At 35.2% G+C, this 25198-nt stretch overlaps 1 protein-coding gene across 5 annotated transcripts in view; it reads left to right on the plus strand.

Annotated features, from left to right (window-relative positions):
* The window catches only part of ST18 (ST18 C2H2C-type zinc finger transcription factor), a 100381-nt gene that overhangs the window by 5365 nt on the left and 69818 nt on the right, over positions 1-25198 (plus strand). For 3 of the 5 annotated variants that reach the window (XM_071554546.1, XM_071554550.1, XM_071554547.1), the window contains exon 2: positions 19756-19862. The exons of the other annotated variants lie outside the window; for them this stretch is intronic. The gene's annotated coding sequence lies outside the window, so the exon portion shown is untranslated. The remainder of the gene's footprint in view (positions 1-19755; positions 19863-25198) is intronic. 5 annotated transcript variants of the gene reach the window in all.

Consider the following 25198-nt stretch of genomic DNA (forward strand, 5'->3'; position numbering starts at 1 on the left):
TGAGCTGCCACACAGTAAGCTTTGCCTCAGATGTACATTACATCCGATGAACTTTACAGACAGAAAGTTTCTTTTTACTTGTCTGTAAAAATCTGCTGAAATATGTTATGTATATGAATACACATTTTAAGCCACTAGCCAGATACTTAAACCCCTAAATGCATGGTACAGTTTTTACAAGTATGCAGATATAAATGAAGTTGCTACTATAATTTTGGGATTTTTTAAAAACAGGTTTCTACATGATGTCTTTCTCAGTGTTGTCTTTCATATGAGCTGAAATTAGAGTTGAAGATTGCTGTCAAACAGTTGCATAGTCATTACTTATTTTCTTTGCACAGCAGCAAAATATTCAGCTGGTATCTTAGAATAGCAGATGCCTGCCTGTGTAACCAATGATAAAATCTTTTCTAGCAGTGTTTCAATTTAGTACCTCAGGACCCTTTATTTTGCTGAAAAATGGCAACAGGAAGTTGCCGGAAAGTCTTGTTTGCATTGCTAAAATGTTTCTGTCTGCTTTGCACTTTGGAAGCTCAAGGGATGTTAGGTTCAAAACAACATGATATTATTGCAAGATGCCTATGTGAACTCAGTAATGCTTCTCCTCTGCTCCCTGCAAAACCACTGAAAACCACGTTTTAAGAATGGTTTCTGAAACACAGTCAATTAAAGAAGTGGGGTTTAGATATCAGTCTGCACTACAATTTTGTTTGTTTGTTCTTTCAGCTGTTTGTTTGTTTTGCTTTGGGACAGTTATTTAATATAAAAAATATCTTGCTAATATATGTGTATTTAGACATATCAGGATAACCTGTTCATTTAATTAAAACTCATTCACAGGTTACAAAAGTCAGTTCATTACAATATGTTTCTTACCCAGGGACATACTTTTTGCTGTATGGGCAATAAAATTATCACCACAGCTTACAGAAATATAAAATGTGACATTTGAACACATACATTTGATGATTCCTTGCAGAGTGGTATGTGCACACACATGTATACAAACTGTGCATATATTTATATAAAAACTATCCATATGCAAAAACTGTTCACCTATATAGTATCTCAGTTTGCTGAAAATAAGTATATATTAGATATATCTGCAGTTATCTGCAGAACACTTTTGCATTTCCCAGTAATTAGGAATGTAATGGAGAAGTAAACAAACTTGATTATAAAAGTATTTTATTTTTTCCCCATATTTTTAAAGTTGTGTACATCTCAGCAATGTTTTCCCTATGTTACCTCAGCAAAAATGAGATATGCAGGCATTAGTAAACAAGCTTTCTTTCTGAGTTAAGTCCTGTAATTCAAACCTAAATGCTAGATCAGCAGAGATTCAGTAAGCTACAGCATTGCAACACAGTTTTGCTTTGAAATTTGATAATTGATGTAAAGTTTTCAGCTTATTTTAACAGAAAAGACTCAAAGACATTTGATGTTCAGGTATATCTTAATAGATTTCAAAAATTAACATATCTCTATCACACAGTGACCATGTTTTTTACATACCTAGATGAACAAGACTAAAGGGTATTTGATATTTCAGCATTCATTTTAATAAGTTCAGCTGTTGTTTATACTGTTAAAAGTAGAGAGTGATTTCATAGGGGAAATGCACATGCAGCAGTGTTACAAAAATCATCCTGCTACTGTAATCTGACAGGTTGAGCCTTAGTAAGTTTTAGTAGTTTTTTACAGCTTTCTTTTTTTATTCTGTTATCTCCTTGGTACACTTAAGAGAAAAGGCAAAGAAAACTTGATTTCTGACAATTAGTGTCATCTATCTGATCTCCCTCATAACTATGTAACAGAATAGATTTTCAGAAACCACTTTTCTGACTTTTTGGACCTTACAATCTAATGAGGCCTTTGCCCTTATCTTTGTGCACAGTTCCAGTGGACAGCAGTGTGATCTGTGCATGCAGATCTGTAAAACTTTATGGCATTACACAGCTGATTCTAATAACTCTAATGCATTTTTTTTGCATGCTTATAGATTTTCAGGACAGTAACCCCAAAATATCTGATGTTCCTGACAAGCAAGTGTCTCCAAAGTCACTGACAGTTCTCACTAAATCCTGACTCTGCCACTCCAAAATAAAATATAGCTGACAACATGTAGAGTAAACTTTATATTCTTTGCATCCATATGTGTATAGAGCATCTAGACTAAAATCTGTTACTGAACAGATTAATTTTGGAAGTATACATATATACCTTGGAATAAGTCACTTCGTAGTTATTGTGCGCATAGTTGTAGATTTTTGAAAACTACATAAAGCAGGATCAGTGCTTCTAGATTTTACTTATCTTGAATCACTTCCGACTACAGATACTGTTTAATTAATAATAAAAAAGTTTATCTCCTTCTTAACTTTTTTCCGTATTACATAAAATGCCTTTGGAGGAGAATTGCTCTTTTTTATGTTCTGGAAGGCTTTTAATAATATAACAACTTCTGCCTTTCTAAATAGCAGTTTCTGGTTCAGAAGAAGGTGATAACCTAACAGCAAAAGTTGCTTTAGAATGAAAACAGGGGTTATCTTCTTGGGTAGGTGAACACTGACAAAAACATTTGTACACCTGAGTGATCCCACTGAGATGAGGTCGATGGCTCCCTTTAATACAGTAAAGCAGGTGTGGAAATGTTTTGAAGATGAGGGGTTTATTGATTTGCTTAAGAGATTCAAGTAACATTTGCTAGCACATTTTTCAGATTTGGCTTCAGATGTGACCTTTTCTCTCCATAAAGAAACTTTGGTTAAAAAGTGCTAGTTATTCATATAAAGGCCTGTGTTTACATTCTGGTCCATGAGGCATTAGATTACAAAAAATGCTGTAGAACTTTTCCAAAACATTGTCAAATGAGGACTGGAGATCCTAATTTCTTCTTAACAGTGTTTTTTCAAGTAGTAGAGTGACTAGTCAGTTCTCTAAATCTCAACAGAAAATTTGACACTTTCAGTGCTCTTCCTGCCCCCAAGTTTGAGTATATGTGCAGCATCTGGATTGGCACAACAAGGTAGTAATGGCTCCAAAGGCCCCGCTATGGACTATCAGGTCAATAATCCTTATGCTAAGAAGGATTTACATGATACAGAGTAATGGCTCTGGCATTTCTGAAGCAAAAATCCACTTCTTCATGAGCATCAAAAAATTGTTTTTTCCACTTTTCACAGCAGAGATACTAAGGTTGCTAGTAACACCAACACGCATAACTTTCTCAAGTAAAAGTTCTCATTTAAATGTTTGAATAATACAAATATTAAAATACTGTAGATAAGTGGCTACAGTATATCAAATGAAGATTTTTTTGAAAATGTATTTTTTATTGTTCTCTTTTTTTTTCCTTGCCATATTAAAAGAGTTATAGCATAGGTACATGCTGTCTTCAAACAGCATTTTTATGATGTAGCCCAGAAATAGATTGGGCTTAGGGGGTTTTTGTTTAATTTTTCTACTGTGTGATTTTCTCCTTCTTCAGGCAGAAGTTTGACACAATCTAATACACATGATCTTGTTAAAAAAGCAAATTTGAAAGTAAGATTGGTGGTTGTAGACATCCATTATATTTATATTTTTTATATAATTTAATTTAAACAAACTCGCCAACAAAACCTTTTTTAAACTTACCACATTTGGGAAAAATGTTTTCTTCCCTAGGAATGTGATTAACTCAGGCTCCATACAAGGTATGGAAGGTCACCATATCCTAAACAGAAAGAACAAGCAATGCAACAAAAATGAAGAGACTGAGTAAACATGACATTTTCATTGTATCTCTATCATTTTATAAAATTAAAGACCATTTTGAAGTATGGGTCTGATGGGAATCATCCTATATATAAGCATTCAACATTTAGCGAACCTAGTGCAATGGAACACATAAATCATACTAAATAGCACTAACACTTGAACAAAAGTAACATATATTTATGGCTCAAGTGTATGTTAAAGCTACTCTATGGAGAACCTTCCTGTTATTTTTGTGAGAAACAATACTGCCTACAAAAAGGGTTAAAGAAAATGCATTCTGTTGCATCTGCTTACTAAATCCCTTACTTTAGTAGAAATTCAAATTTTGTAAAGATTATTCGTTTTATTGATGCATATAATTATAATCACAAGCCATCTGCTGATTTGGCAGGCATGGTTAAAATTCTCTAACTCTCATAACCTTTCAAGTACAGTGCCCTTGGGACTCTATTTCACTTTTATATTTTGGAAAACATGTAGGGACAAACAAGAGAGGTCATCTGCCGAAAGTCAGACCTGTAAAATATTAAAAAGAATAAAGATCATGATGACTGCTCTTGTTTTAATAGGAAAAAAAAGTATGTTTTATTTCATTTCTCACTTCAGGAAGGATTATACTGGTTTTCATCACACACTTTGGGAATTTGTTTTTTTTTCTAGGGATTAAAGCTCTCTCCTACCACCTCTGGGACCTGAGTTCCAAGTCTAAACTAAAAGAACAAATATTGTTCAGTTTGGTTGCCACAGGTGAATTAAACATATTTAACCTTGGTCTTAATTTTTCGTTCTACACAATTTTCATTGCATTTCTATTTGAATATTTCAACAGACACTATTCTATTTTTTTTATCGCATATTTAGCTTTTTCCTGTGAAGCTCAAAAGAGCATTTTAATTTAGAGCTACATCCAATAAGACATAAAATCCGTGGCTAACATTCTTCACCACAGTCCTTTAGAAACAAATGCCTTTATTTATATTAGCATACCATAGACTGGTGTTTAGACACAGTTGCATATGTTTGGGCTTTTGGTCCATGAGACGTTTAGTTCGTCGTCTTCTGGTGTTCTTCACCACATGTAGCCTATCTATTTTACACTTGACAGTTTCTTTTTAAAAAATCTTTGTTGTAGTTGTCATTGGTGTTACTCTGCTGCTTCTAGCAGAAAACAGCCACAAGGCAAAAAACCCCAAACACCTTGAGGGTTCTCTCTGTCAATACAAAAATGATCCCGTTTCAACAAGTTGTACGATATTGTCAATGCTGTGATTTAGGACAAAGGGTGATTTTGAGAAAAAAATACATGAAGGTAGAAAACCTTGATGAAGAATGGGATAGGCCAGTGACTTCTTGATAATAGCAGAAGGCAAAGGCAGTTACCCTTCAACAGAGCTGTCTTAGCTAATGCTGTATTGTTGTGTATCTTGCAGAATAAAAGATGCAGCTCTCACTTCTGTTTAATTAGTGTATCTAAAGGCCTGTATGCACCATGCATGCTACTTTACTCCTTTTGGAGGTTTGATTCTCACCCTACACCCTCATTATGACAAGCAGGATGGAAATGCACATGTTTGAAAGTGTCTTCACAGCTGAAACTAGGGAAACAGGCCGAGAGTAGCTCTGGTTTATTTCACAACCAATTAAGTATGACATCTGTTGAAACTCAGGAAATAAGTCTCCCTTCCCCCTGTTCATATACTTACTTAAGCTGACAGTCTTTTGTTTGGATATGTTGAATTTTACTAACAAGACTTTGTTTGTTTTTAAACTGCATTTCACTGAGTGCATGGGACACAGGTCTGTATGACACTCACAAATCAAGCAAAGCATTGTGTTAATAATTCTTTGGATAAACTTTCACCTTTACATGCTGAAAAAAGGGCGTGTTTGTGGCAGGCAATGTATAGGCAGAGTAACAGTTTCATTTTTGAAAATTTGGCTCATTACCTCCGAAAGGCCAGCAAAAGTTGCTAGGAGGAATTTTGGGTTTTTATTTACTTTTATGTTTGAAAACTTGGCACAAAAGAGAAGACATAAAAAAATGTGGAATTGTGTATGGTTAAAAAAACAATACAAAAAAGAATTAAATGCAGCTTCACTGTCACTGGTGACATCAGGTTTCTCAAGCATACAACAATTCTTAGTAAAACAATCAAGACACACAGATAAGCTTAAGTAGCAAACTTTATTCATATCAGACAAAAATAGTTGAAGCTGAGAGACACTACTCATTCATAAGACACTAATCCAGGTGATGTATTTGCTTATCGGGACAACCTTTATTCCTTCATAAAATATTGTCCATTGCAAATACTCAAATGATGGTATTTCAGTCCATAGCAACTCTTAGAGTTCAGTTCTTAGAGTTCAGTTGTGCTTAGAACTTTATTGTCTTCTTTCTGCTATATCTAGATAAGAAATATTTACCGTATCATCCTGACCCTTTTTCTTTGCCTCTTGACACTGTATTCTCCCATGTCTCAGAAGCCACACTGCTCATGTCAACTCTCCTTTTCTGTAAGTTACATCATCCACTAGTGCTCCTTTTATTTGTTCATCAGCTTCATTTTGCTTGCCAGCTTTTTCCTACAAGGACTGGCACTGCCTTCATTCCTGCAGGATGGTTCCCTACTCTATTTCTCTTGCCTTCTCAACCTTATTCTACAATACAGCTCAGCCACATAGCACACATGTTATTTAAGCTATAAGATGCTGCTGGACAATTGTCATAGGTTCTGTGGTTAGAAATCCTTCAGTAAAATGTTAGTGTGCACAGTAGAAGTGTCCAGACCTCAGCCAGTCATCCAGATTCTCTACGGAGTCACTGGATAGAGACTCATCTCACCCTGAAGCAGAGTATGAAAGGAGTAACATGTATCACACATCTATAGAGCATCAGATATCCCTGCAGGTTGCCTACAGAAACTGGGGGAATCCAGCAGTTACTGCCTCAGAAATACAGATTTGCATTTCAGGCATGTAAAGTTATGAAGATGACTCCTCTTTCCCATCCAAATTGGACTTGATTTTGTCTTATATCTTTTTTACACAGAAACATACTATTCTTAACTTTTCATGCAAGACAGTGGTATGAATAATATGATATACCTTGGACAAAAAGTATCTTCTTTCCTATATGTGACATTGATGAAAATCTGTGTCTGCTCAGATATTAGAGGAGAATCAAATAACAAAACTGAATACTGCTGTGCAACTCAGAGAATCAGTTTGCCCCTGAAATGTGATGTTTACAGAAGGGAAGGTATCAGTTCCCTGCTTTCTTCTAAAAAGGAATTATATTTCCTTTAAGAAAAGTGTTTCTTTTCTTGAAACTAGTTCATAAAAATAATTTTAAAAGCTGTAAAGATTTTAATATATCCATTAATTTCAAAATACAGTAGGTATTTCTACCTTAAATCAACCAGCTCTTTTAAGCACTGCTGATAGAAGCATTTGCAGACATTTTCTTTTTCCTGTTGGTCACTACTCAGAGTCCATAGGCAATTTTAGGGATGATTTCCCTCTCCTCTTCCAAGTCTATCAAGACTCTGCTTCTCAAGCTTTAAGGTAATAGAAGGATAGATTTGATTATAGTTTTGCATTGTTTCAGTGCATGATTATAGAGATTCAGTTTCCCCCATGCTATCATAAAATATACAAAAAACCCATTCAGATAAAATTTTCAGTTCCCATGCATACGATTTCTTTCATTTTTTAAGATATTTGATGTTGTGAATCTTGAGTTCTAACAAATTATTTATCAGCCCTATGATTTTAGCACATAGGTGTGTGGATTTTAAACAAATCTTCATCTTTTAAACCTCTAGGGACAGGTTCTCAAAGTTTCTTCAGATCCAGGCAAAGTTCTTAAGTTCTATTTCTAAATGGGCAACTCTAAATTCCTTCAGAGTTCAGAGCTGCATGAAACTCCATAAACCTGTGCTCACTCTTATGTAGTGGATGGTCCCTATAGAACAGCATGTGACTAAAGATTATTCTAATCCATATCATGGAAGGCACAGGTTGGCCTTGGAAGCAGGGAGCCATTGCTAGATCTCTGACAGTGCTTTGCTATTTTCAACTTCTTCCTTGAGGTTAAAATAGCCACAGTAGTAAATTCTGCTGTAAGATAATGCTCAGCCTGATCTGATTTTGAAACAATGAGTTTTACAAAGGGTTAGTAACTATGTAGTGTCTCCAGTAGGACTTTCACAGGGGAAACTTAAAGTCAGTGAAAATCATGCCCAAAATTGTGGGCATGGAAAGTTCATTGTGTTATGAATTGACATCAGTTTAATAAACATAACCCTTGATAATGCTGTAACATTTATCCTGAAAAGCTTAACCAGCTCTCATATAGTACTCTCAGAGTTATCTCTAAAATCAACACTTTAGTGGCTGTCAGTAAAAAGTGTCTTCTTACATATCTCTAACTCATTCTAAATGTGAGAGAATAAAGAGCTTTAGCCCTGAATGCTATGGGCCCAGTGTTATTTACAACAATAACATTAGCAGTACCACTTAGTTTTATTGCTATTAATGTGAATAATGTGTGACTATCTTGTAATCACTGTATGCTGAAGAAGTGCTGCCTCCAAACAGCAAGTTCATCATTGCAGACACCCTCCAGGTGACACAGCTTACTTCCCCATTTATTGGGGGGAGATTGGCATCTATTTATTAGTTGCAATTTAGATAAAACTTTAGGAGTAAGGAAGTCAAGTTTATAAATGGACACAATATGGAAGACATGATTTCAGCACTGCATTTTTCTCCTCCTTTCTCCTGAGTCTCCATTAGAGATCCCCATAGTAATTCAATCAGCCCAATGGGGTCTTTAGAAAAGCTGCCTTCTAGCATCCCAGTTGCTTCTGTGTACAGAATGAAGTCTGCATCTAGTAGAGAGCTAGTAAGCCTGCGTAGTGACAGAGTTCAAGTTATGCAGACCAAATCTCAGGAAAAGGTGAACCTCATTCCAAGTGGTTAGATTTTTCTATTCGCTAAGCAGAGAGGAATTTTTCCCTTTTTCCTGACTGTGGATGAAGAAGAAATAATGTTGTTGAGAACTCAGGAAACCTAAGACAAGCTAGTAACATACGAAGATTTTTGACTAGGTGGAGAATGGCCATACTATCTCTAAGAATTTATTTTGTAACACTACCTGCTAGTGAGATGCATTGTGTTGGAAAAAGGAATAATCTTCTGGTAAGGGGAAGAATCAGAGATAAAATGGGCATTACATAGTTTTCCCTCGCCTGACCTGAGCAGGAGTTTCTGTGAATCATTAAGCCCAATTCAGGAACCTTCAGGAAATTCACTTTCACTTAAAATTCCAAAACCAAGCAAGAGAATTGCTTCTAATAGAGCAATAAATATCTGTTTATTAAAAGGTTATAATCACACAGCTCACATTTTCTCTCTGCTCAGAGTGTTCAAGATGCCAGTACAGCTTGCACAACGTAAGGTGCCTGACAGGAAGAGGTGGGTTGTTACAGTAGTGTTTGAAGGAAGTAAACTGCTAATTTTCCAGATGACCATTCAAATAATTCCTTGGAATGCTATGGTGTTTTTGCTTTGGTATTTTCAAAAGGAAATTTATCATATTTTGAGCTGCCAGTCCTGCAAGTTTAACCTGGAGTGGGAAGCTTAAGTTTCTTCTTCCATCATCATATTAAGATGACTATATTCCTCTCTTAAATTTGTCAATTATCATTATCTCGTGTGACAGCTAGGAAGAAATTCAGAACTCAATATCTTCAGGCCTGTTGCAGATAAAACTGCAGGTAGCTGAGCTCATTCTCACATGGTATGTACTGTGTGTTGTCCTTTAGGTATCTGGTGAAAATTTATTTTCTCTGCTAACATCTGCAGATCTTATCCTGAAGAAATCTGCTCAGATTAAGGCAACCTTCCTATAGATATTTTCAGCATAAAATCATGTTATGAAGACAGTGCCAACTTAGAGTTCTACCCTCAGTTATATGAAAAACAAACATTTTCTGAATGTTGACCCAAACAGGACTTGAGCTTTGGAGGAGCTCTCACAATGCCTGTGTTTGTAGCCTTCCATAAGAAAGCTGAAATAACCAGTAGTGACTAACTGTGGGTGCTCACTAGCTGTGCCCTTACTTTCTGGGGAAGGGGGTGGGGGGGAGGGAAAGAAAGGAAGCTAGGGGTGAATCTGTTCCCTGTTAGCACCAAAGTTTTATATGTTCCTTAAGGAGTACACATGAAACTGATGCATGAGGATCACTCTTGATCTTATATGGCTATAAAGAATACATCCTGCTAGCCCAAGCTAGAAAATGATGTGTTCTATTTACTCCCTATTGAATTACCTGTTGGTATTACATGAAAAAAAAACTTAGCAGATTACCAAAAGTCTTAAATCATTGTCTAATTAGAGTTTGTCATAAAAAATATACAGACACTTTCCTTAAGTGCATTAATTTTTGTGCTATTATCTGTTATATTGCTTAAAACAGTATAGTATAGAGAAGTTTTCAAGGTCATAGAACAACAAGCTATAAATAAACATACTCACTCAACAATCATGTAAGACCAGCTAGATGGCTACAGGGATCTAATCTTCCTTATAGAAACTATTATGCAATATTGTAAACAAAAATCATTTTCATTAGCTTTCACGTCCTTAGATTTCTACTCCTGTTGGCTAATATAGTAACTTGGAGAACATGGTGTTGTTTTTAACAATACTGTTGTTTCCATGAAAAGAGACATGGGAGTAGAAGGAGTTTTAAGTATTTTTTGTAAACTGCTTTGCGAATTCTTTGCACAACAAACCTTGCCAATATGTAAACAGGGCTCTAGCTACTGTGTTTGTCCACAGCTAGAGCTACAGATGAACACAGTGTAGTTGTGTGATGACAGGAACAGCTGACTCATTAGTAGAGAGCAGTGAAAGGTAATTAACCCTGGGAAAAGTACAGCTGCCATGCGAGCTGTTCCTTTCTGTAGGATCTGATTAGAAATTAGTGTTAAACCACTGATTCTTTTAAAAAAATGTCATTGATAATTCACTTTCTCTCTCAGGTGTAGCCCCCAAAAGGGGCCAAGGATAGAAGTAGTGTACAAAAGATTTTCTATCTAAAAAGGTCTTTTCTGAGAGAAGTGCCCACCTGTTTGACTGCTTCTGGACTTGTCTTAACCATGAATATTGTCCCAGCTTTCAGTGTTTTGAGGACACCCTCCAAGTCTACAGGCAGTGCAGAGAATACACTGTCAAAATTATTTAAGGTAGAACATTGGTTGCCATAATGGAGTCTTTAGTGAGGCTGATTATTTAAAAGTCACAGCTCTTACTTCTTGTATCAGGACACAGTTCTGTTGCAAAATGATGCAGACCTTTTAAAAAAACCCAAAAATCTGTCTCCTGGATAGGTGAGCACAGCACAAGAAAAAAAAAAAAAGAGGATTAGGCCCTGAGCACAAAACCACCCATCATCCCACCTGTTTTCCTGCACACATTTCGGTGTTTGAGGTTCCAACATAAGAGACAGAACATGTGATTTAATGTGACATCCAAACAGCAAGCCAGACTATTACATAGATATTCAGACACCTGATAAAGGCCTGCTTATCAAGAATGATATAACTATCAACTAAAATAGCAAAATTTCATTAATCTGTTACTGGAATTTCTAAACTGCTGTTTGTTATTTACAGCCGTCAAATGCAAATTTATTTTTGATCACTTTACTTTGTAAGATCTTCCGACCAGGGCTATATCTTTGTATGCCTGTGTGATTAGCACCAAGTGTGTGCAAGTGCTTTCATGTGCAAATAAAATGTATTATTGAGGTCCACGAGAGTATTCTGGTTGTTTTCAATGCAGCCAGGCTTACAATAGGGGGTCTGAAGGGTAACTGTGTTTAAAGTGACAAAGTTTGTTAGACATCTCTCCATAGGATGATTTTTTCCAACTTGCTCTAGTCAAATCTGCTGTAATGGAATGATTACTATTATTTTATCAATACAAAAGAATATAACCAAGATATGTTTCTGTAGTGTTATTTGCAACTCAGTAGTGTTTAGTAGTGTCTCAGGCCATTTTCTTACCACATGACCAAAACATTCTCATTGAAGACACTTTCCTCTTTCAATTTCTTTTAAATTAAATGCAGGGCTTGTTGTGTATAGTATTTGAACTTAATGTTACCACAAACATATATATATTTATACACACATTAATATATATATAGCTTATTGACATTTTCAACACTGACAGAAAAAACAATTCAAAGAGAAACAGTTAAAGATATTTCCTCAGAGGACGTTTCTCTATATAGACAAACAAATAAAACAGACTTTTAAGAGGAAGACAAAACATGTCAAGAGTACCGTTGTCTAATATATTAGGACAGAAGAGCCTGGCAATGTGTTTGAAATTATTTTGCCATTCACCATAAGTTAGCTAGTACCCATCCTTCTCAGGATTGTCCTTTTTAATTTATTCAAACTTTCTTTTTAGTAAAAAGTTTGCAGAGAAAGAGGAAATATTTTTTTCCTGGAAGTGTCAGGCTGAGTTTCAGAGGATGTGAAAGCATGACCAAGCTACTGAACTGAAGAATGTATGATGATAAAGGTAATATTCACTACCTTAAAGTATAGTTAGAAATGCACAAAAGTAGTCTATGCTCTTATCCTCATTTAGCTGAAAGGTGAAGAGACTTGCTGAAGGGCACAGAATAGATAAGTGGCAGAGGCAGGAAGAGAATTTCAGAATCCCTTTTTTCCAGTTATTTGCTCAATCATGGTGCCTTCTATTTATGTCTATTACAGAAGACAAATGTAATTTTAGGAAATAATTTTTTGCTCTGCTTTAGAAACCTAAAAGGCTCTGAAAAGAGAATTTAGAACACCATTCCTGGTGCCACTGACCTCTTAACATAACTTTCAACAAACTGAACTATTTTTTTACTTGCTCAGCGTACCTGACCTAAACATATGATGACGGAAACTTTCAGCTAAGAAGACTGTCCTGGGGAACATTTTACATGTACATTTTGGTATCTGACAATTATTAGTCAGTTTTTTTGGATACTCTTTTCTATTTTGATTTTCAAGGTGGTATTTTTGTTCTTGGTTTACTTTTTCCTGTGCTCTTCAGTATATTCCTAGGATCTTCAGGGTAGTGCAGTACTGCAAGCAAGCCCCATTATCTCTAGCAGTTAGGGTCATTACAAGTCTTTTAAATGGCAGCAGACTGTACTTCACATGGCACTCTTGAAGTTAATGAACATGTGTGATTTGCATGTTGAGGGAAGGCACACTTCTTCCCTTTGTGTGACTTTCCCTTTCTTGGGACATGTCTGTCATGCTTAATGAAGACAGCTTGTTGTTCAGAGAGGGCAAGATAAATGCATAGGATAGATGAATGGTAGGTATATTTATTTTCATAAAAACAATTTGAATTTTTATTTTTATTGTTCCTTTTGACTCCATGTTGGAAAATGTTCAATCAGCTAATTAACAATGGGTTTCATCCAATGTACGTATTGCAACGTCCTAATTCTGACTATTACATCATTCCCCCAAAATTATGTCTGGAATACTCAGAAACCACAGAGAAGGAATACAGTAACCTATAAGTATTTGAGAAGTGATCAGTTTTACTGAACATAATCAGTTTCAGTAGTTCTATAGATTCCATGCAACCATAACAGCACCCCCATAAAATTGCCCTTCAAGACCATCAATTCCTAACTGGCTTGATGGAAGTCAAGTACAGTACATAGACTATGATAATGGTGACTAAACAGCAGACATGTAGCAACATCAGAGTCAGACCAGGATCTTCCTTATACTGAAGGAGGCTGTAACAGAGTAATTAAAACAACACAATTTCACTGTTCTTAGGTATACTGCTCTGTTATGTTTATCCTGCTGGCTTCAATCCTGCAAGTACAGAGTAGCCCTTCAATGAGCAGAGCATGGCCATCTCTTGCTGAGGTCAGTAGTCATCCCCCTCCAGCAGTACCTCACAACAGAGATGACTCCATGCAGGAAAAGTCATCCTGGCTTTCAGAGTAAACATGTTTTAAAAGAAAACAAACCCTGTGTTCCAGACTCAATGATGCATGCTCTTTGAACTTTCTTTTAAAATTGCTCTGATATCGTAAGGTTGTTATAGTGTGGTTTTACTCAAAATAATGCATATCATTGTAATACAAGCCTTGAAGTTAAGTGGCTACTTTAATGAAACATAGTTACCATAGTTACCAAAGGAGAACAGAGAATAACTTTTAGTCTTTTGAAGCTATGAATGAGTTTAAAAAGAGGAAAGGGAATAAACAAGCATGCAGAAGTTTATTATTCAGTGTTTCATGCCTGATCAACTCGAAAAAAGAAAAACTCTCCCTAGACTAGGGCATTAACATTTTTCAGCTGAAATCTATAATTGCGCACCAACAAACACCTAAATTACTTTTCAACTCTCCACTATGTCTGTTTTCATGTTCCCTCCCATTTTTTTTCCTGAAGAAACAGATTTTTTCCAAAGTTCTGCTTTCAGCATTTTGTTAATAACTGTCATTTTACAGCACCTAAGTTGCTGTAGCCATAATGTTCTAGAGGCAATAATATATTGTTTAATACAACTCATGAAATCTGTGGTCTAGCTCTATTATTTATTATAAACACTATCTTAGAGCCGATGAGAGGGAAATGAGAATTTATCATAGTGAAGATGTCTTCTAGGACCAGCTTCATTGTTTTTCAGTTTAGTATGGAGATGTGCTCTATCCCTGAAGTGTTAATGGAGGTCACTGCTGCTGCTCTACTTTACTGTGTCAAAGCAAAAGAGATCCTACATAGTTAACTATTGAGAAATAAAATGTTCTTTCCAGTATATCACCTTCAGCTTGTGAGCCTCTAGAGCAGCAGTGATTAACAGGACTTTCACAAAGTTTCTGTGTAGTTACAAGGACAGCTTCAATCTTCTGTCATTTTTTTGCATTAGCTATGATTATGCTTTTACCACCAAAATGCATTTATTTTAAAGGTAACAATACAGACTCAGAGAATAGCTTATGTTTCATCTATATTTATCAGCACTCACTGTACATTTGTGTCTTCATTACCAGGAAATATTAAGGGACATTGTGCCATCTATTCCTGTTTACAGTTTATTATGCAGAGATAGGAAACACTTAGCATGTAAAATGAATGTAGAAATTATTCCTGGATAGAAACACGGACATTTCCCACTCGTTGGCTCTTTCTCCTCCATCACCGGATCAGAGTGTAATTGTCAGTAATCAGGCCTGCTTGCTGCTGATAAAACCACTCTGAATGCTAGCAGCCTTCTTTGTGTGATGACTCAATTATTCCAGAAGTGCCTCATCAAATCTGCCCCATCAGCTGGGCTAATAAATAAGGAGAAGAAACTGGCCCCCCAAAGCAAATTATAAATCCATTTGCATTAACCATTTCGCTGGTCCATGATCTAGGCAGAAATAAGCATGGCAGATTGCGTTAAGCTTATTTGAATATGTTTGTAATGTTTACAGCTTGCAACCTTTTTTTTTCACTAGGTGTTGGAATTATCACTCATGAATAGCATCTAAATGCAGTTATGTTAATTACAGCAAAGCCTCGGGCTTCTTTGAGGGATAGTTTGTTGCTTAAATCAGGTGAAAGTTAAACTCTCCTACTAGGTGAAATATGATCTGGCACATGGCATGGAATTACTGCCCTGTTTAAAAGAGAGGATGAGTGCAAGTGAAGTTCTATGCAGATTCTAGAAGGACAACTGCGTGAGTTACCAGCCTTTCTTGCACTGATAATGAGATCTCCTGTTCATCTCAGGGTAGAACTAAATAAGATGAAGTTTATCATTATAGTTGGGAAAGAACATGCAATAGCTGAAACAGCAATAATTCTTTTTCCTGTGTACTCTGCACTGAAAAAAAATAAACAAACCTCCCCCCCCCAACAACAACAACAACAAAAAAAACCAAAAAAACCCCCAAGTGCAAAGATAAGTACTCTGCCCCAAGGAAACTCCTTTCTGAAGCTCAAATTATTTAAAAAAATAGTATGTTACCAAGTAGAGTCCTTTAGATTTCCAAGGCTGCCCATGCAGTGAGGCGCTGTAGGACAAATGAAATTCATTTACTCAGGTGTTGAAAATTTTACATGCACTTCAGGATGTCACTGAGGTTTGTACAGAACTTAATGTGTAAAGTTACATACTTCAGTCTGTGCGGGATAAAGATCTGACTGCAGTTAGGAACTAAATATATCATTGTTCATATGTAATGGTATCTTTTGCCTTCACATATTATTTTCTCGACTACTAAATATGTTGCATTATTTTGTCTTGAGAAAGAGAAATCACTGTCACTGTTGAAGCAAAAGAAATTTTTAGGAATCATAATGATGAGCTCATTGGATTTTGTTTCCTTCATATTACTTTTATTCTGAGTTTAAAAGTCGCAATCTATAGTAATTGTTCATTTCCATATTTGCAATATATCAACTACTGATGTGGTAAATGAGAGAAAATCAAATTAACCTGTTGGAAAAGGAATGTATTATGCTCAAAAAAGGTTTTGGGGTCCTTTACAGATGTAGCACAGCTTTGAGTATTGAAATGCTGCAGAGAAAACAACTTTAGACTTCAGTTGAGATAATTTGTGGTTGTACAATACGTCTTTTCTCATTATTAAATTGTCAGGAACTTTAGTAATCTGACCTTAATGAGGGGACTTTTACCCATAGACAATGGGTCAACAAAAATGGTTGTTTCAAGGGATTTGTCACGCACATCTGATGTTGAGGATCAGGACCTACATTGTGATTCACATCAGTATCCTGGTATGACTCATGGATCTCAGTAGGATGGCACTTCAGAGTCAGTACAAAATCATGTTGTATTGGAAATGACTGTAAACCAAACAGCGAATTACAAAGGTTCCAGGTGACTTCACTGAACAATTACATTGACAAATTAAGCAACTTATATATTCCATCTTTTTGGATTTATAAAATTTATCATTTTAGTGGAATTGAGATGCAGGTTGAAAAGGATGAAAGTTTTCTTTGTAGGTAGGCAAATTTCACCTTCTGGAATAAAAAATACAGCTCAGACACATAGGGAATTAAGTATAAGAATATATTTCTGTCTAAAGACTTTTGAATTCTTTACTAAAAAAGGCAAATGAGTTAAGGCAAGCTATGAATAGATTGAATCAAATGAATATACATGTGGACTCAAGGGAAGTGGGCCCACCAAAGAATCACTTATTAACAAATAAGTTATCTCTGCTTGACTTCCATTAACAATGATCTTATCCTCAGAGTCACCAATAACCTACTTAGATGTTCTTTTATCTGCACTTGCAATACCTCAAATTTTGGCCCATGGTCTATATTATAATTCAAAATCTTGCTAAAAATAAAATGTTTCTCAATAACTTTTAATGAAACTTTGATATTTCTATGAAATCAGCATTAAATCTTGTTTGCTACCTGAACTGTCAGATCCCAACACTTATATTTGAAATGTAATTTGCCTCTTGGAGTACGGACAGGGATGACACATAGTTTATATTCCATCAGGGGTGTGTCACATCCCATGACACAGCATAATCCTACACACCCTGTTTATAGCATGACAGATGCATGACATTGTATTAGACTTTTCATGAAACACCATATCTTCAAACGTGGGTACTCACCCACGAATCAGCTGTATGGCAGCCAGCACCCTGTTATGTGAAAGAAATCAAAAATAGCACATTTAAACTTACTAACCAGTAACTTCTGTTGTGATTAAACACAGCTTAGGGGTTGAGGTTTTGTGCTTTGTATAAAGTCTTGCTTTTGTCCTACTATAATACATTCTGCTTTACAAAGTTATCTGATGGTTTCTCATCAAGGCAAGTGGGAGTAAAATAGCAACTGGCACTGTTGCATGTAGTTTATCAGCCCAATTTTAAAACCTTCCCGCTAGACCTGACCCAGCCCAAAGTCCTTCTCTTAATCTTTTGAGTGTACTAGCTTATTATGTAAAGTTAAATGTGAAAAGTTTTGTATATTTTTCCTTGTCCTTTGTGCACTTTTCCAAGTGGATCTCAGCTGTGCTGTCTTAACTCTCAGTCCCTTAGGACGGGAGAGACAGCAGATGGGGTTAGGGCAGAGGGCTGATGCTTCTGACAGCAAACGGCCTGGTTGTTGAGTGGAAGCTGTGAGCGTCAGGAAGCTCCATTTCCTCAGGGAACCAACTAACCACTGAAGAAAGTTGAAAATGAGCCCTTTGAGAAATGCTATTAAAAGTAGTAAAAAAATTGCAATTGTGCAGATGATGTGCTGCTGTGTGGTTATTCGGATGCTAATGAGTTTGACATTAGGGAACTCAAAGGGTTTACAGCTACTCCCTTATGTGATTTAGTTCTTTATTGGCAGTCTTAGAGAAAACAAATGAAAAATATATTCTTAATAAATACTTAACATGATAGAATTTTAGACAAAAATCTGCTAAGTTTAGACTTTAGAAAGAGCTTTGCTCACCATTGTAGTTATTCTCAGAGATCTTTTGTTTTAGGTTAGTGTCATTTGAACAAAGAGGAAGAAGCAGGTAAAGGGCTTTGTGACTTCTTTTGTGTTTGTTTGTTGGGTTTTTTCCAAGAATGTTGAAATAGAATAACAGGAAAAAGAAGCCTTTAAGGATAAAAAGCATCTCTTTCCAGCAACATAATGGCCAGTAAAGTGCATAAAAAATCTTGTCAGTATTGGGATGTTTTGTTTTGGGTTTTCCCCCTTCATCATCTTATATCTGTTGTCTATTTTGCTATTTGATAAAAGCTTATTTATTTTATTTAAAAGTTATTAAGGGGATGAAAATATCAGCTGGGACATGAGCAGAAATTACTCACTCAATGAACTCTACCTTCCCTGAGAATTTGTTTAGAATGAGTCTTTCCAATTTCGGAAATGTAACATTACAAATTTTACTGACAAAATATCATCAGATATTATTAAATGAATAATTAAAGATCCAAAACTTTATCTGCACACTTTGTCATAATTGGAATATGCTCAATGAATAGATCTATTTACTAAATATACTGGTTAATATGTGAAATGAACCTCTGAAATTGCGAGTGATAGCAAAATTTTAATGTTTTTGTCACTAGTGTCATGAGTTATGCCAAAATAAAACTTGACCTTAACAACCATCAGTTGTTCCCAGATTGCAAGTGCCTGCAACTTTAAATTTTAGAAGGGTTTGGGTATTCAATATTTCTGAATACAAGTATCTAAGTATTGTACACTCAGATGTAAACTTCTGCAGCTCTACTTTCTTTGCCGGTACTGCTGATTTAGTGTAAGGTCCCTCAAAGAAAAGAATAAAAATTGAGCATGGAGAAATGTCAAGGATTTCCTTCAGTTGTCTTATGCTGAGAACATCATCAGCCTGCCAAACTTTTAACTCCGATATTCAAAATCAGAAAAAATAAAACTGAGGGATTTTCTTCTGTTTTTAAAATATTTCAGAATGTTTCTTATTTTACGTCATGTACTGATCCATCCTACTCAGTCACAGGAGTCTGATGCAGTTAAAGTATTTGACTAAGGGTTTCTGCATGTAGAAACAACGGATTCTTATCCATGCAGGAAGAAAAACTTTCCTTAGAGCAGGTTTGTTTCATAAGTTATTGATTAATGATATAATGATATAATGCTTCTAAAAGGCATAAAGGCTAGCATTTTTTCTTTCCTTATGATAATTTCTTTATATCGTAAGGAAAGAAAAAATGCTAGCCTTTATGCCTTTTGGAAACATTATTTGTGCCTGTATACGCTGTCTTCAAAAAACTACAGAAGAAAATATTACACCTGAATTATTTACCCATTTGATTTAAACAGTGTCTTGTTTCATCTATATTTTATTTAATATAGCTGAGAGGTTTTTGTTTTGTTTTGTTTTCTTTAGTTGTTTTGTTTGTTGTTTGGTCTTTTTTTCAGAGAATGAATTTGAGGATTTTCTGTTAAACCAGGCAAGGCATATTGGGCTGAGTGACGAGTTTAGTCCTTTGGAGTCTTCACGTATTTTCACCTGGAAACACGCAAAGGTGGGATAATTTATTTACAAAAAATAATTTGAATCAAAATATAACTCTATATTAGTACTAGAATACTATGTGGTTTCATGCATAGTGTCCCATGCAATAAGACTACTTTTCTCACACAACATCTCCGTTTTAAGGGTAGCATTCTTCAAAAGTCAAGTATAGCAATAATGAAAATATGAAAATTTTTGTAAATATGTAGAAATTCTAGGTTTTAAGTTTGCAAATAGCACTCCCTTAGCCTTACACCCTGTCATTAATGAACCTATATGACTTCAGTAGTGAGAATATACTTCATAAGCACGGCTTAAATTTAATCTTTGATGGATAGTTTATTTGTGGGATTTTTTTTATCATATGTAATGCTTATTGTTTGGGGTATTTTTAGCTATATATCAGTTGGGTGGGCTAAAACTTTAGTTTATTTAAAAAAGATCTCAGGGCAGCAAAGTTTTTTTTGTTGTTGTTTTTTGTTTGTTTGTTTTTTCTTTTCTTTTAGCATTGACACTTTCTTTCTTCTAAAGTATATTTAATATAGAGTAGCCCTGGAAATAGTGACAAGACATAAAAATAATAATCCGGGGGGGGAAAAGGTCTCCAGAAACTAGCCTGCATTGAGCTGCATTCCAGTGTGGTTTACTATATCATTTTTCTCTGAATCTAAAAAGCTAGCTGTTGCCCCTTGATTTCATGGAGCTGTAAGTCTGCCCTTTAAAGCCTTGGTAAAGAAGAGTAATAGAAATACTTGGCAAACGTTAGTTACCTAAGGGAATAATAGAACTATTTGCTGTAGTCATTTGGCAAAAGGACATAAACATATGGCTTTGGTTTATATTCAGCACTGCCAGTTGTGCAAAGTTGCATGGATGAAGTATGCAACAGCAGTGACAACTCAGAAATCAGAAGTGAGAATCAAAATAAATCATCCTCATTACAAAGCTATTCAAGCTTGCCTCTGATTTAAGGCTTATTTTATCACTACATGTTTTCAAGTAGTGACTTCAACATAAAAAATCTACTTCTCAAAAATGTCTACACCATTCTATCACACTATAAAATGCCAAATTTTTGTTAATTTATATGTGCTATAAACGTGCTTTAAAGTTTTCATTCAGTAGATGTACTTATTTTCATTCCTGAGAAATTAATACAGCTGAACGAATTATTTCCATGTCATTCAACTTTTTCCTGGAGAAGTCATGCATACCATTGGGCAAACCAAAGGAAAATATTCATATATAAAGGTGAAATGACTCCTTGATTAACAATAATCAAAATCACAGAACTAGGCATATTTTTAGTGATGGTCTTTAAGAACATTTTTTTTTCCTTTCCGTAAATATTTTTTTTCCTTTCAGGCCATGAATATTTTATTTAAAAAAAAAATGGCAAAAAGTGAGGAAGAAACTTTAACCAGACTACAAGTAGTGCTCCTAAATTTTTTGTCTTTGGATTGTTTTTACTGCCAGTAATCAAACTATCTAAATTTTATCTAGAAGTTGCTATATGTGTTCTTTGCATTTCTCTCACTGTACTTCTCATTGTCAATCTGCCATTAATACTTCAAATTGAAAAGGTTATCACATACTAAGAGAAAGATATAGTCAGCACACATATACACAGATAGCCAAACATACTTCTGGACAGGCTATAGGAAATCTTGTTTTCAGATTTATTAAAATTTCTTTTTACTTTATGACATTATTCTCTTACATGCTAGAATCTTAAATGAGTTATTGAAAAGAAACATTAAAATATGAGTACCAAAACCACTGAAAAGCTTGTTCTGAGCGTATTATTTATTGCAGGGAGAAGCTCACAGAATGTCATGTCCCCTTGGGGCATGTTTATAGTACTTAGCACTGTCTGACTTCAATTTTGAAGTTTGTGGCTTGTATTTGAGACTTGAGAATGGATTTAAGTGTTTTAAAAATCATCGAAGTCTGTTTTATTTCTGGCTGAGTTCACTAGGCTTGTAATAGATATAGCTGTTCTCTCTATACAAGCTTAAACAGTTCGCAAATTAAGAATAGTAGAGAAAACCTATTCTTTTTTCAGACCTCTCAAAATCAGGTGAAGTTTGCCCTAGAGAAATTGTTTGCCAAATTTTGTTTTGAAAATCAGATATAACTTTTAGTTGGAAATTCACAATGCAATGTTAAAGCTTATACTCTTCACATAAACTGGTGACTTCTTTTCCTCTATTTATACAAAAGGAAACATACTGATACTCCAGCAGTGTGAAACCTAACCCAGAAAAGTCAGTTTATATGAAGATTACAATGAAAATGACAAAGGGCATAGCTCTTACATTAGCTCTTTCCAGGAGATGCATTTCACTTTTACCTATGTCAGCAGCAAGGGCTTCCCCAAATCATAGTTTATTTCACTGTAATGTGCTGTAAAACTATCTTACCAAAATAGTAGTATCAATTTAGTTTCTGAAATTCAAATTTAAAAGTGTGCAAGTAAACTGTAATAGTTGCTATTGTTATTATTATTGTCATTTATTGCACATGCCCTATTTTCAGCTGTTACTCAAATTCTTGGATCCTATTATAACATCAGTACATGCACATGTGCACAGACAGACTCCAGGCACACAAAAAACCAAACGCAGAGCCAAATCCCAATTCTCGCCCTCTGGGAAGTATTTCCAGGTGCTGTTCTTGAGTCTGTTAACTGCACTGGACTGGTGCAAACAGAAGTAACGTTTGGTTTCTGCAGCCAGGAACTCTGAAAGTTTGCTCAGAAAGTATGATTGCTTCTTTTCCACCAGTTAAGTTAATCTGGAGAAACATGAATACCCTGTAGGAGTCAAATAGCAAATTACTACACTTTCAGCATGTAGCATCTGCGGTATTGTCAGTGACTCCAGTCAGCTTTCTGTGATCTAGTTACTGACTTAAGTCTCAACCAACATTGAAAGAAAAACAGAGGGAGAATCAGATTGAAATTCACAAAGTCAGAGAGAACATTCATAAACCTCTGGAGGTTGGTTTTAACATGTTTTCATAAAATAATTCAACATCAACATCCTCAGTAAATTTTGAGATCACAGAAACACAGTATAACTGAAGCAGCATTTATTTCTTAGCTTGCTTAACAACAATTGGGGACTGCATAGCTGCTCCCCCTGTGTCATTGTGTTTCTGACTATGTATCTCCCACTAATTCCTTTAGAGGCCATTAGCTAGCTTCAAATAATTTTGAAAGGAAAATGTTTAGATGAGTTTTAAATCCATCAAATCAGAGAATCTAGGTATAAGACACAAAGATTAAATGGACTTAATGCCACTATTCACTTATTTTTTTTGTGAGGCTTGCCCTTAAAAAATATGGGACTATGAATCCCAGTAAAATTTTTCTAGCAAATACTTTATTGCCCCCATGTCCTTATGGCTAAAAAAGTTAGTTGTGAGACATTGTGTGAGGATTTTGTGCAGACATGACTGTTCTATTTATCCCTTATGGATTCTTCTCCAAAGACAACTAACATATCTAGTGGGAGGGAGGGCTGACCATCCCACAGCTTTAACACCATGAAGCACCTTCCAGTATCCATCCAACCTTTACAGTAAACAGTAATAATATATTTCTGAAGTTAACACATTAACAATTACCTTTAAAAGTGTTGGATAGAATTTCTCAGATTTAATTCTTATATTGTTCTGTGAGTAATTTGAAAGTTTGAATGGTTCTTGCTGACCATCCTTGGATACAATTTGAAGTGAAATTATCACTATGTAGATAAAATAAAAAGCCACAAGTGAGAGAGATACTTTGTTCACTTTTTATCAGTATCAGGCAGACTCTGAAAGAGCTACTAAACCCCAAAGATAATAACATTTAAATTTTGATTGAGAGTTCTTTTTGATGACACAATTAAAAATTTCATTTTTATTCAGTTACTTTTGTCTATTTTTCAAGTTAATGTAAGGAACTTTTTTTGTAAGCTAAGGTGATTTTTGTGCAACACAGACACAATGATTATTTTATGTATGCATATATGTGTCTTAAAAATTTTAGGTTTGAGTTGATAAAAACAGCTCTTATAATTTGAAACTTTTACGAGGAAAGAAAATCAATTGAAAAATAACCTGCATTGATTTTATCATTGGTTTTCACTTCTTGTGTGGTTTTTAAATATTCATCACAATGCAACCTGCTGTTTAAACCAAAGTAACTGCTGTTCAGTAGGACCAGTGGACACTTTTTGTTTCATAATTAAAAGAGCAGTACTGTGATTGGTGAGGTATTTATTATGAAATTATGACAAAGGAGTACCAGTGGTTTTAATAGTTTTAGCTTACCAGAGCTGTTGTTAATTTTGTCTGTAGAGTTGCAGGTGAAATAATGCACAGTGGATAAATAGTCTATATTGGTTTAACTGAACATAATATATAGTGTGTTCTGGAGTTGTTTGTCTCAATAGACTATAGTAATCAAAAGTAATGAACCTATTATGTGCAGGACCTTGGAGAGCATAGAATGGCAGTAAAAGTGTGGCACATAAAAGGTTTATTAAAGGAAATTAAAGTCCATCATTGCCACACCTGCTCCCCTATTATAAGTCTATGGCAGGTCAGTGCCTTCAATCACAACTCAACATCAGAGAACAGAGCCATGTTTCCCATTACCATTGCAGTCACATTGTGAAAACTCGTTCTCCAGGTTTTAAGGATTGTAACAAGCAAAGGCTGTCATCAGCCCTGCTACATAAACAGAAGCTCCTCATGTTCCTTTCATGCTAATGATCAATATCAGATGTAAATTTAAATAGAGAAAAGATATCATTGTCTGGCTTTGATGTGCATTTCCATCAATTTCTACTTGCATTTCAGACACCACTAACCTGTGGTCTAGAATTAGACTTCTTCTAGTCCATGAATGTCCTTTTGAAATGCTTGTGTTCTTTCCTGCTAATAGGTATTTTGATTTCAATAGCTGCTTATAATGTTCAAACATACATAAAAACAAACAAACCAAAAGACCCAGGAAATAAAAAAAAATCTTTTTATTGCCTGGAACGGCTGACTCTACTCTTTTTCTTCCTCAGGTCAATTTTGTCTTATTCTGCAATATTCTTTCAGATAAGACCTTCAAAACATCTCAGTTATCTGAGTCATATAAAGCTAAAAATAGAGCATACTCAAATCTCCAAATGCTATAAATGGAAAAAGGCATAAACAGAGCTTCTTGCATCTTCCCTCAGTTCAGTTCAGCTGATCCTCAGAATGGAAGAATGAAATAACAGACAGGATCTTCTGCTGACATTGGCGTTTATATTGGAACCTTTTGCAGAGAGAGAGGTCAGGCAACTTCTGGAATCCACATCC

This window comes from Pithys albifrons, chromosome 4 (genome assembly GCF_047495875.1).
Source record: "Pithys albifrons albifrons isolate INPA30051 chromosome 4, PitAlb_v1, whole genome shotgun sequence".
Taxonomy (NCBI): Eukaryota; Metazoa; Chordata; class Aves; order Passeriformes; family Thamnophilidae; genus Pithys; species Pithys albifrons.